At 36.6% G+C, this 10,916-nt stretch overlaps 1 pseudogene; it reads right to left on the bottom strand.

Annotated features, from left to right (window-relative positions):
• Positions 1–6,536: 6,536 nt before the first annotated feature.
• On the bottom strand, positions 6,537–6,655 carry LOC120605193 (uncharacterized; annotated as a pseudogene).
• Between the last annotated feature and the right edge of the window lie 4,261 nt (positions 6,656–10,916).

Below are 10,916 nucleotides of genomic sequence, written 5' to 3' on the forward strand. Positions count from 1 at the left end.
ACCTCTCCGCATGTTGCCAGCTCTCTGAGATTTGCCACAGTTACTCAGAAACATTGCTGCAGGCATCAGACTGCTCACCTAGAGGAAATAATCTTTTCCCCAAAAGGTTCCCTGAACAGATCTTTCCTTAGGTAATTTCTAAATAAATTATTATGCCTGTTTCTACATTGAAAAGATTTATTATTTTATTCATAGAAGATAATTTTTAGAGCTTGAAGGACATTTCAGGTAACCATCTTTTCTTGTCTCCAAGACATTGAAACAGTGCTACTGATGGCAGCTCAATATTCTGCCGAGATTCTCAGAGGGACTTTGGGGGTTATGGCAAGAGTTCGTCTTAGAGTAAGAGGAAAGAAGGCACAGTTTGAAAAGATCGCATTTGGAACAACCTCCCTCACGATACCCACCTTCACACCTGTTGAAGGATCACTATCACCTCGCCTGTGTCTGTGAGGGAAAGATCAGACCGGGGCCTTTGTGGCTCCTGGTTGTGCTTTGGGCTTCACACAACATGCAAGACACTGAGGGATGAGCCAGAGTTCTGATTGGGCTTCGATAGTGATTTTCTTAGGATTTTGATGGGCTTTTATGTCCATCTATTTTCACACCTCTCATACGAGAAAGCCGAAAGTGTAGAAGCTTTGAGACTCTACTCATTTTGAAGTGCTGGATCAATGCTAGTGACATAAACCCTGGGCCTCTAAGTACACATTTCAAAAAGAGCCCTCTACTTTTAGTTCACTTGTGCTTGTGGAAGAAGCAGTTCTTACCCTTGCAGAGATGTTACCCCACCTCCACCTTCCTCTCTACCCAAGGCGATGGGAGGTTCTCCTGGGAATTTACACACCCGTGGCACAAAATATTGAGTCTTTGACTTGGATTGGGAACAAAACGGTCTCCACGCTCTGGCACAGTTAATGCAGCCGCTTTGCTTGGGCTCTTTCTGAAATTAAAAAGACCCCCTCCCCGCCTTTTTTTTTCACTCATTGTTAATGGGGTGAAAAGATCAAGTGCTCCGTGTCAAGCAGGGGATATCAGTTTTGAGTTTAATACAAAACCGACGTCTCAATCATCCACAGGACTTTTGCTGGCACCAGGCACGCGTTGTTTGCCACCTCTCCGACTTCCCGCCCCGCCCCAGGCCTTAGTCCTGTCAGTCCTCACTGCACTAGACTAGAAGAAACCAAAGCTCCTGTCAGTGGAGTGTGTGTGACTTCTCATCTCCAATCACAGCCACTTCCTGTTTTCTTTTGATGCTCACTGGCAAGGTCCTATTTTGCATGAAAAATATGGTGGGTTTTTCTGTGCTCTGAATTTCTGATAAATTTACACTTTACTCTCTGTCTGCCAGTGTTCCAGGCAGACCTTGCCTAAATGTAGCTGCACAGCTCTTGTCCAGAATGGTGCCGTCCAACTAAAATCATACACTCAGGCCGCTGATTACAGTGCGAGACACTGACCTTGAGCTACGTTGCTGTGCGGTAATCCAAGCCATCTGCACTTGACGACAATTAAAACCCTCAGATCTCTTAGGCGTTTCCTTCCTCTGATTATAACTTAGGGGTTGCAGCAAAACTCAGAGGGAAAAAGAGCAGGTTTTGGTGCCAGCCTGATTTCTGCAGGGCAGTTTTCTAAGTAGAGAAATCCCCACTTTATTTAACAGCTTTTTTTCTCAGCTGAAATGCAGGTACTTAACTTCTAACAAACTCTGAACTTTTAATTACTCAGATTGCCTCTTTTGCCCAGAGGGTAAGAGGGAGCTTTTGTTTATGGAGCCAAAGTCAAAATTATGAGGTAAAGTTTGTCCTGGAGATCTCATATCTCCCCTGTTTTCTGCATCTCCCTTTTGGCCTCTCCTTCCTGCTTTCCATGCATTGTAGGCCTTGCTGCCTTCTACCGAAGAGGTCCAAGGAGAAAAAAGTCAATGTCCCATTTCTGACCTTTTTTCCCCTCAAAATTCCCACATCTTCATAGTTGTGACTTTTCCAATGGATTACAGAGAAAATGCCCACAACACATAAATTCAACCAAAAGGAGCAAAAAGGACACACTGTTACTCTCAGGAGGTAGAGGTGAGGAGTGGTAAGAAAAAGTCCCAAAAGAGAATTGATTTCTAATGGAAACCATCAAATTCTTAGCAATCCTTGGAGGAGGCGAGGGAAGTTTGGCTGGCTAGAGCTTGGTCATTCACACTATGCCAACTGCAGTAGTATTCTGCAAGAGCTCTCTGGAAGAACACAAAAGGATGCTTTGAACTCTGGCTCTCCTGCAGGATGGAGGCTGCCAGCCTCAGTATAGGAACGCCAATGGGGATTTCTTGGGTGACCACTGAAAAATCTAAGACCATAAAGATTTCTTTTTCTGACTGACCACCAGGCCGAGGAGAGAACTTTGGGGATGTAGTACTTTTTCTCAAGCACTAAGATGTGACAGAAGAGCCCCTAACTCAGATGCCAAAAAGTGAGGAAGGGGAAAACATGAGATATTCCTTTCCCTAATGCTCGATCAAGACTCTTTCTGAGTTTCACTAGATGTATCTTTAACAATAATCAAGGTAGACGGTTACTGTCTACAAAAACTACATTCATTGTCTCACTTGGTCATTGTTAGAGCCTTATGAAATAGGTATTTTCATTATCTTAAAAAAAAAATGAAAGTGAAAATCCCCCATAAACTCACTCTCCAGAAATAATCACTGATATATATTACACATAGTATTATTATCATCCTCATTTCAAAAATGAGAAAATTAAGATTCAAGAGAAGTAAAATAATTTACTCAAATCCAAATGTTCTATCTCTAAATTTATATACTTTTTTAAGTCCATTTTCCATGTTCCCTTCCCCCCACCCCTTTTTTGCGGTGTGATAGTGGTTGTGTGTGTTTATCTTTTAGTTTTTGTCTAAGGAAAAAAGTGGCTAATAGTTTGAGAACAACCCAATGTGGCTGTTTCATCTACAAGACAGCTATGCCATCTGGCCAAGGTATTGACAAATGGAATGTAAAATACATATATAATTTAATTTAAAAGGCCTGGGTTTTTATAGTGGGTCACTATCCATAAGATGAATATGTTTGAAGTCCGAAGGTGTCACAGTTCCCCTCCCCGCTTCACTTGCTGGGTAATGGACAGATGCTTCTAGTGCATGAGGTGGTATTCTGTTGGTATTTGTCAGGCGGCTAAGCTTCTACAGTTGGGGCTTCTATACCAAGATGTGAAGTCCTGGTTGGTTTTTGTCATTCCAACCACTTACAACATGTAACTGTTTGAAGAAAATGGAAACTGTAACAGTTCTATTTTTGTTCTAGTTAAAAATCCTTCAACATAGGCAACGTCAACATAGACAGCCAGTTTTTTTCAAGATCATATTTGGTTGTTTCATAGTATTATCTAAATGAACACCACCCCCTGGCTGCCTCTTTAGGTTTCTCTACTTATCAAAATCCATTTGCTAAATTAGTACATCGGAAAAGAGCAAGTTATTCCAAGTTTCACTCACATGGTTACTGAGACTAAAGAGAGGAAATAGAGGGAAAACGTTGTGGGGGTCTATTTCTTTGCATTTGGACTTATGCTGATGGGATGGATGGAAAATTGGAAAAGTAAATTGTTGGACTGTCCAACCAACTGTACATTTCGTAGTCCATTACTGCATGCCACAAGGCTGCTGGGAGCTATGAATAATCGCTGTCAAAAATATCCATTCTAAATTACAATCTGAGATAAAAAAGACTTTAAAAGTTCTTTTTCCTTATGATAACAGTAATATATATCTATTATAGAAAATCCTTTATAAACTCACTTTTCGATAGTCTCCCACTATCCAAAAACATAGCATTCCTATGAAACCTTTCTTTCATAATCCAAAACAGCATAAAGTGAAAATAAGTACCAATGTAGGTCTTTGGTAACAGCAAAATGGCATAACTCAAACTTTAGAAAAGCAAGGGATACTTGTAAATATAGAAAAACATTACCAAAATTACCCATAATTTCACCAGGCTAAGATAATAATTATGAACATTATGGCGTATTTTCTTCTAGCCTTTTTTCTATGCATAAATTATTTTTAGACAAAATTGGGTTATGCTGTATATTTAGTTTTGTATCTTACATTTTTGACTTGAATTAAATCATGAACATTTCTCCATGATATTAAATAGGATGGTCTTAATGAAACAAAGTATTCAAATAACACCAAAGCCCTACATAAATCAAAGAATAAGGGCAACATGGGAATTTAGGTTGGAAGTCACCTCTTTTTCACTTTAGAAATGTAAGAATAATCTAATAGTTAAAGATGACACCTCATTTACGGCCTTCCTACATGCCAGAATTGCTTCAACAAACATAATTTAATTTAAGGGTGCTGTTTTAAGTCAACACTTTTTTTCCAATAAAGAAAAGGTGTTCAAGACTTAGGTTTGCCCTATAACAATGCATTCTGTGACTATCTGATGAACTTATTAGCTGAAATCTTCTCTACAGGAAGGAATGGGGCCAAGACAACACAAACACATTCAATAAGCACTGTGTTCTACCATGATTACTTTGTAGATACAAGCTCATGAACCAGACCTTCAAATAAAGGGAAAAGCTACTGTTGATTTCATAGTAGTGTTAAAAAGGGAGCCACATGGACACACACACACGCACATGCACGCATGCAGCAAGAGCCCAAATACACAGTAACATTTTTAACTAGTTCTAGACTATCTATTACCTATGAAATTTAAGGTCTTGAAATCTTTCTTTTGTTAGGTGATCTTTCTAATGTGTATTCTATTTGACTGGAGTGCTGAAGTAAAAGCTAAAATATTATGAATTCTAATCTCATTTCTTCATGTTAATTTCCGCTGTAGTCTGTATTAAATAGTTGAATTGGCCAATAGGAAACCTAAGTCCCATTGTCAGTTCAATTGTGATCATGGACACATCATTTAACTTCTCCAAGACTCAGTTTCCCATCTGAAGTGGCAGTAATTACAGAGCTCTTAGGTGAAGCCGAGATAATCACATGAGAAAGTGCCATGAGCATTTTGAACACAATGGCCCAAGATACATCTAGCTATTATTATTATCCTCCTGTTTTTAATTTCTCCGTGGAGACATGCAGCTATTAACTGAACTACCACTCAATGACACAGTGAAGCTTTATCTTTAAGATTTTTAAAGAGCTTTGAAGATCAAAAGATGCTAAGAGGTTTCTTCATAGGAGTTCAGATCTGGTCCAGCTTTATAACTATTTGTTTTAAATAGTGGAGGGGGGTGGTGATTGTATTCCAGTGAAGTCACGAAAAATAGAGATCTTATGCTCCTTTTAAAATTTTTTATTATAAAACTTAACATGAGAATAAATTGTATGATGAATCCCAATATATCCATCACTAACATTCAACAGTAGATTCCATTCTCTTTTTCTTTTACTCAAGTAATTCCCAGATATCATGTCCTTTCATCCATACAGACTTCAAAATATATTTCTAAAAATATGAACATAAAAAACAATGCCATCATTGTTACTTAATTACTTTGTCCTACAATTACCTATAATAATTGCAAAATAACAATACCAATATAACACTATTGCAGTTTAAGATTACTTGGTAATTATTTTACACTTAGAATATATATACTAAAAGACATATAGTCAAAACATTATTTTAAAGATATTCAGAACAATTATTTTCTTTATGTGTCTCTGATACTAAATATTTAGTTTCATATTTTAATGTGTTTTCAATTTGTAAGGATTGCTTTTCCCACTTTGGATTAAACTTAGATTTTAATTACATAAACATTCACACAATTTCAAAGCCAAAACTATAGGCCAAGAAATGTTTACATAAGTTATGCTTCTATTCTGTTTCCTCAATTTGTTCCCTCCACTCCCCAGAATAATTCTTCTTATTCCTAAGATTATCCTTCTGTTGCTTGTTTAAAAAATATTTTCCAAATACATTGCATACTATAAATACTTTCTGCACTATTCTTTTTTAATGATTTATCCTAGAGATCATTCTAGATCAGTTCATTGCAATTGCTCTCATTTCTTTTCATGGCTACATAGTATTCCATTTACTCAATTGCCCAATTGATGGCTATTTGGGTTATTACTATTTTTTAAATTGTTATAAACAATGGTACACTCGTAACCTTGACCATGAGATATTATATTTTTGCCAGTATGTTTTAAAAATTATTTATCACAGAGGAAATGCATGTGTAATTTTGCTAGATATTGCTAGATTATCCTCCCTGGAGTTGGACCACCTCACATTCAAACAACCATATGCAAGAATGCCTGTTTCTCTACAACCTCGATGTCAGAGTTGTCTAACTTTTGGATTTTTGCCCATTTGATAAAAAACAATGGTATCTTATAGTTTTAATTTGCATCTTGTGTGTGTGTTTAAGGGCTATTTTCATTTATTTTTCTATGAACTATCTGATTTTATCTTTTGCTCATTTTTCTTTTGGGTTATTGCTCTTTTATTTTTTTTTATTTTTTATTTTTTATTTATTTATTTTTTACCCCTACAGCTCCTGGTCTTCCTAGGTGGTCTCCCATCCAAGTACTAACCAGGCCCAACCCTCCTTAGCTTCCGAGATCGGACGAGATTAGGCATGTTCAGGGTGGCATGGCCATAGACAGTTATTGCTCTTCTTGAAGTTTAGGAGCACTTTATGGATTATGGATATTTGCTGTTTGTGACAAAATTTGCAAATACCTTTTCCTAGTTTGTTTATTACCTTTATTCTCATTTTAAAAATCAAGAGATATTTATGTATAGTAGAATTCATTCTTTTTAGAGCATAGTTCGAGGAGTTTTGACAAATGTATACAATTGTGTAATCCACTATGACCACAATCAAGATTTAGAACAGTTCCTGTCCTTTGCCTTTCATTCTGCCTATTGTATTCTATTTTGCCATGATTTTGTACTTTTTTAATAGCTACTGCAGCTATGGCTTAATGTAAACAGATTCTTTCAACAAGTATATCATAATTCTTTTCTGTGTTTTAAACAAACAGATTTATATAGTTTGAATGTACATTCTACCTGGGGAGGTAAAGACACATAACTAATATTTTTTTATCTGTAAAAGGAACTTCTAAATTTAGAAGTTAAAAGTTTAGAATTTCCTATACCAAAACTGTGTAGAATTGCTCTTTTTCATTTGAGGGGCTGTGGGGCAAGCAGTAGGCTGAAGAAGCAAAAAAGAATGTGGCAGTCTCTAAAAGCCTTTTAGTACTTTTGCTGTTTTCAATATTTTACCACCCAAAAATATGCCACTTTGGCATAAAGATTATTTTGAGCTGAAGGTAACTGAGGAAGAGCTGACTCAGGAAAAGCTCTAAAACCAGAGTATATAAATTTCCCTTTTATAAAGGAAATTTACTTTTATAAAGGAAAATTTTATTTGTAGAGGTGTCCTCCTTTCCTGTGCCAGAAAGACAAGAATGACTCTGGAGACAGCTCATCCCCTGAGGTGACTTGAGTCTGCTTAACAAACCTTACAACCCTTATTTACCATGTCTCCTAATCACCTTCCCAAAACCCATTTCTAAAGTCCAAAACTCCCTTCTCCCCACTTTGATAAAATGACCTATTTGCTTTTTTTGAACTTTCACTCCTTTTCTATGAAACTCCTATGTGTATGTATTAAGCCCTTTTCTCCTCGTAATTTGTCTTTTGCCAGATAAATTTGTAGGGTCCCAGATACTGGACCTAAGAAGGTAGAAGGAAAAGTATTTTTCCTCCCCTATATTACCTATTTCATTTGAATTTTTTAAGTTTAGTAAGAGATTGAATTGTGCTTGATTGTTTTTGACAACAGTAGTTAGTGATAATAAATTTCAGGGATTTGGAGTAATGTTTCCTAATGTCCAACCAGCACCCATGCGCTAGTCCTTCACAAAACCACAGGAAGTTTCACAAGAGATGGTCAAGCTTGTTTGTCTGCTCCTCTCAGTTGTGTTACAACATAACCTCCCACCCCCCAACACTCTTTTCTTCATGTCATATCCTGCATGCTAGTTCCCAAATTTCTGGCAGATAAAGGCTTATCTCCTTAGCTTCTGTTCTAACAACACCTTGGCCCTCATTTCTTTGGTCAGCTTTTCTTCCCAACTTCAAGTGTTTGATTCAGCACACAAATAGGCAATGGTTAAGTTTTTGCCGGTGAACTTTCCTCTCCTCCCTGAACTTCCTATTCTCTTCCTCTCTGCTTCTCTGCTTTACAACTCACCAACTCTCTTCACATTTTCTGCTCTTTGGTTTATATTTTGACATGTTCTTTATAGGTTTGTTAATTGCCTAGTCACAGTCTGTCCTTATTATGTAATTGTTCCATAGGGTTTGTTTTCTCACCAACTATATTAAAAGCTTTTGGAGGGCAGGGGACCTATCTGATACTTCTTTTATCCCTTTACCCAGTTTCCATGGTGCTGTGCACACAGTGAGATCTCAATTAGTACTTAATGTAACTAAAGACTGGAGGTTGCAAAGCACCAAAGGAGAGCAAGGGAGCTTGAACTCTCCTCCAGAAATCTCTCCAAGGGCAATTCTTCTCTTCTTTGATATGGATAATTTATGCAGCTCAGTTTAAGCTGCCCCTAGGACCTTCTCCATAGAAGTTCTGAAGCCACCATTAGGTTTCTATTATATTTATCAAGAAAAATCCTCATATGAGGAATATAAAACTGAAAGCAACAAATGAATAAGACAAATAAAAACTCATAGACACAGACAACAGTTTAGTGGTTACCAGAGGGAAATGGGAGAGAGAGAGGTAGAAAAGGGTAAAGGGGGTCAAATACATGGTGACAGAAGGAGATCTGACTCATGGCGAACACACAATGCAATATATAGATGGTGTATTATAGAACTGTATACTTGAAACCTATATAATTTTATTAACCAGCGTCACCCCAATAAATTTAATTAAAAGAAAAAAGAAAGAAAAATCCAAATCTCTCTGGAATGCCTTTCCTGGACAAGAAGGCATTTCTCTTTATCTAAAGCTGTCAGCTTAAGAAAAGATTTCAATGTCAGATACCCTGGGCTCTGAGTACAGGTACTAAATATTGATAAACAACCATCAGATCTCTGCTTTGTGTTTGTGGTTCTCCATTCCTCCCTCCACTTCTCAGTCTCCTGAGATTATTTAAATCTCAAGCAAAAATTTGCAGAAAAATGGCCTTTGATTCTTCACAGATTACAGAATGAACATGTCTGCATGGAGACACAGCTTGATAAGGGGGCCCGGTAGTGGATAGTGACCCTGCACTCAGAGGGCAGCATTAATCTTCTAGTCATAACTCTGCTTTAGGGGTCCCTGCAAGAGATAACTCGATGTGAATGGGCCATAATAATGGTGACTGCTTTATGGCAAAATGAGTGTAGGTTCTCCATACCCCTATGCAAAATAAGGAATCGAGAGCTAAAAGCTCTTAGCAGAAGCCTGGGTGTAGAGCAGAGAATGGACTTAAATTAGTCAAAAGGGACTAATCAGAATAAATATTGGAAAGTTCGATGTCCTGGTCAATTAAATAAAAACAAACTTCCCCAGTTTAAAAACTTCAAATACCAACTATATCTCATACAAATATACTTTATTGTAATGCATTTCAAGTCAATTCACTGCATATCATTTCTGACTGTCAGAAACCTTCTGTTTCTCTGAGGCAATCTGACTCTACTCTCACCCTAGATTGGTTAAGCTTAAAAGGCAGCATAGTACAATGGTTAGGAGGGTGAATTTAGGAACTAAGCAAGCTTCACTATGAGAGAGCTGCAATGGTTATTCCATGCTTCTCCATCAGCGGAAAATAAGGGTTGTCGCCAGGATTAAGTGAGTTAATACAGACCAAGCACTCAGAATAGTACCTGCCGCATAGTAAGAGCTCAATAAATGTTCAATGGATTTATTTTATTATTTTCCTTTTCTGAGGTATCCTCTTTAGGAATAATACATTGGAAATTAAAAAACACAATACCAGTTACTTCAGCTTTTTTTTTTCTATAGGATTTCTTTCACTGGCCATGAATAAACTAGTACTTTAATGAAGGCAAACAAAGTGTACTTACTTGGTAAAATTTCCAACTATTTGAGGAACAACTCATCTAATTAAGCTTTAGTTTCAGATGCCCTTTGGAAGTCTTGTATCTTTGCCAAAATGATTCAATGTTTTGTTTTGTTTTGTTTTTCACTCATTTGAGGGAAGCTAGAATCTCTACCGGTTTTCTTCACCATGTATACATTCATCTTTTTAGCTTGTCTTATAATATGAATTTTTAACTGACCTATATGCAATTAATAGTAAGTGGAAATTACCGAAGAACATCCTAGACTCGAGCAGTTTTGTGTGGTGTTGGATTTTTAAAATTTAGGAGGCTATCAGTTAAATAAAACTTGTATTATTTTCGGTTTCTCAATCTAAAACTGATTTTTGCTCTGAATATTTTTGCTTGTTTCCTGTTTAGATTTCCATAAAAAAATCATAAATTTTTAGACATAGAAATGCTGAGGTTTTTTCCCTCTTGTCTTCACAATCTTCTCTTACTTCTGCTGTAACCACCTCAAAGTGCCTGAAGGGTCATATTAGATTTTTATCCATGTAGGCCTTAATGAAACTATTCTAGTAGTTATTGCCATTTTAAAAACAATATTTTCCACAAATCATAAGTTAGAGAGTCTGTGTTACTATTATGACTTAAGTCTTCAAATATTTTAGGGCTGAGGTCTCCTACTCTCATTCCATAAGCTATGAATGAACTTTTTTGTAGTGTTAAAATGTAATTATTTAAAAAATTACAATTGTTTTCTACCTTTTAATTTCCTTTTAATTTTATAAAATTAAGAACTATTCTAGGCATACAAAAATACAGAAAACACAATTTTAAAAAT

Source organism: Pteropus medius, unplaced genomic scaffold, assembly GCF_902729225.1.
Source record: "Pteropus medius unplaced genomic scaffold, Ma_sr-lr_union100, whole genome shotgun sequence".
NCBI classification, from domain to species: Eukaryota; Metazoa; Chordata; class Mammalia; order Chiroptera; family Pteropodidae; genus Pteropus; species Pteropus medius.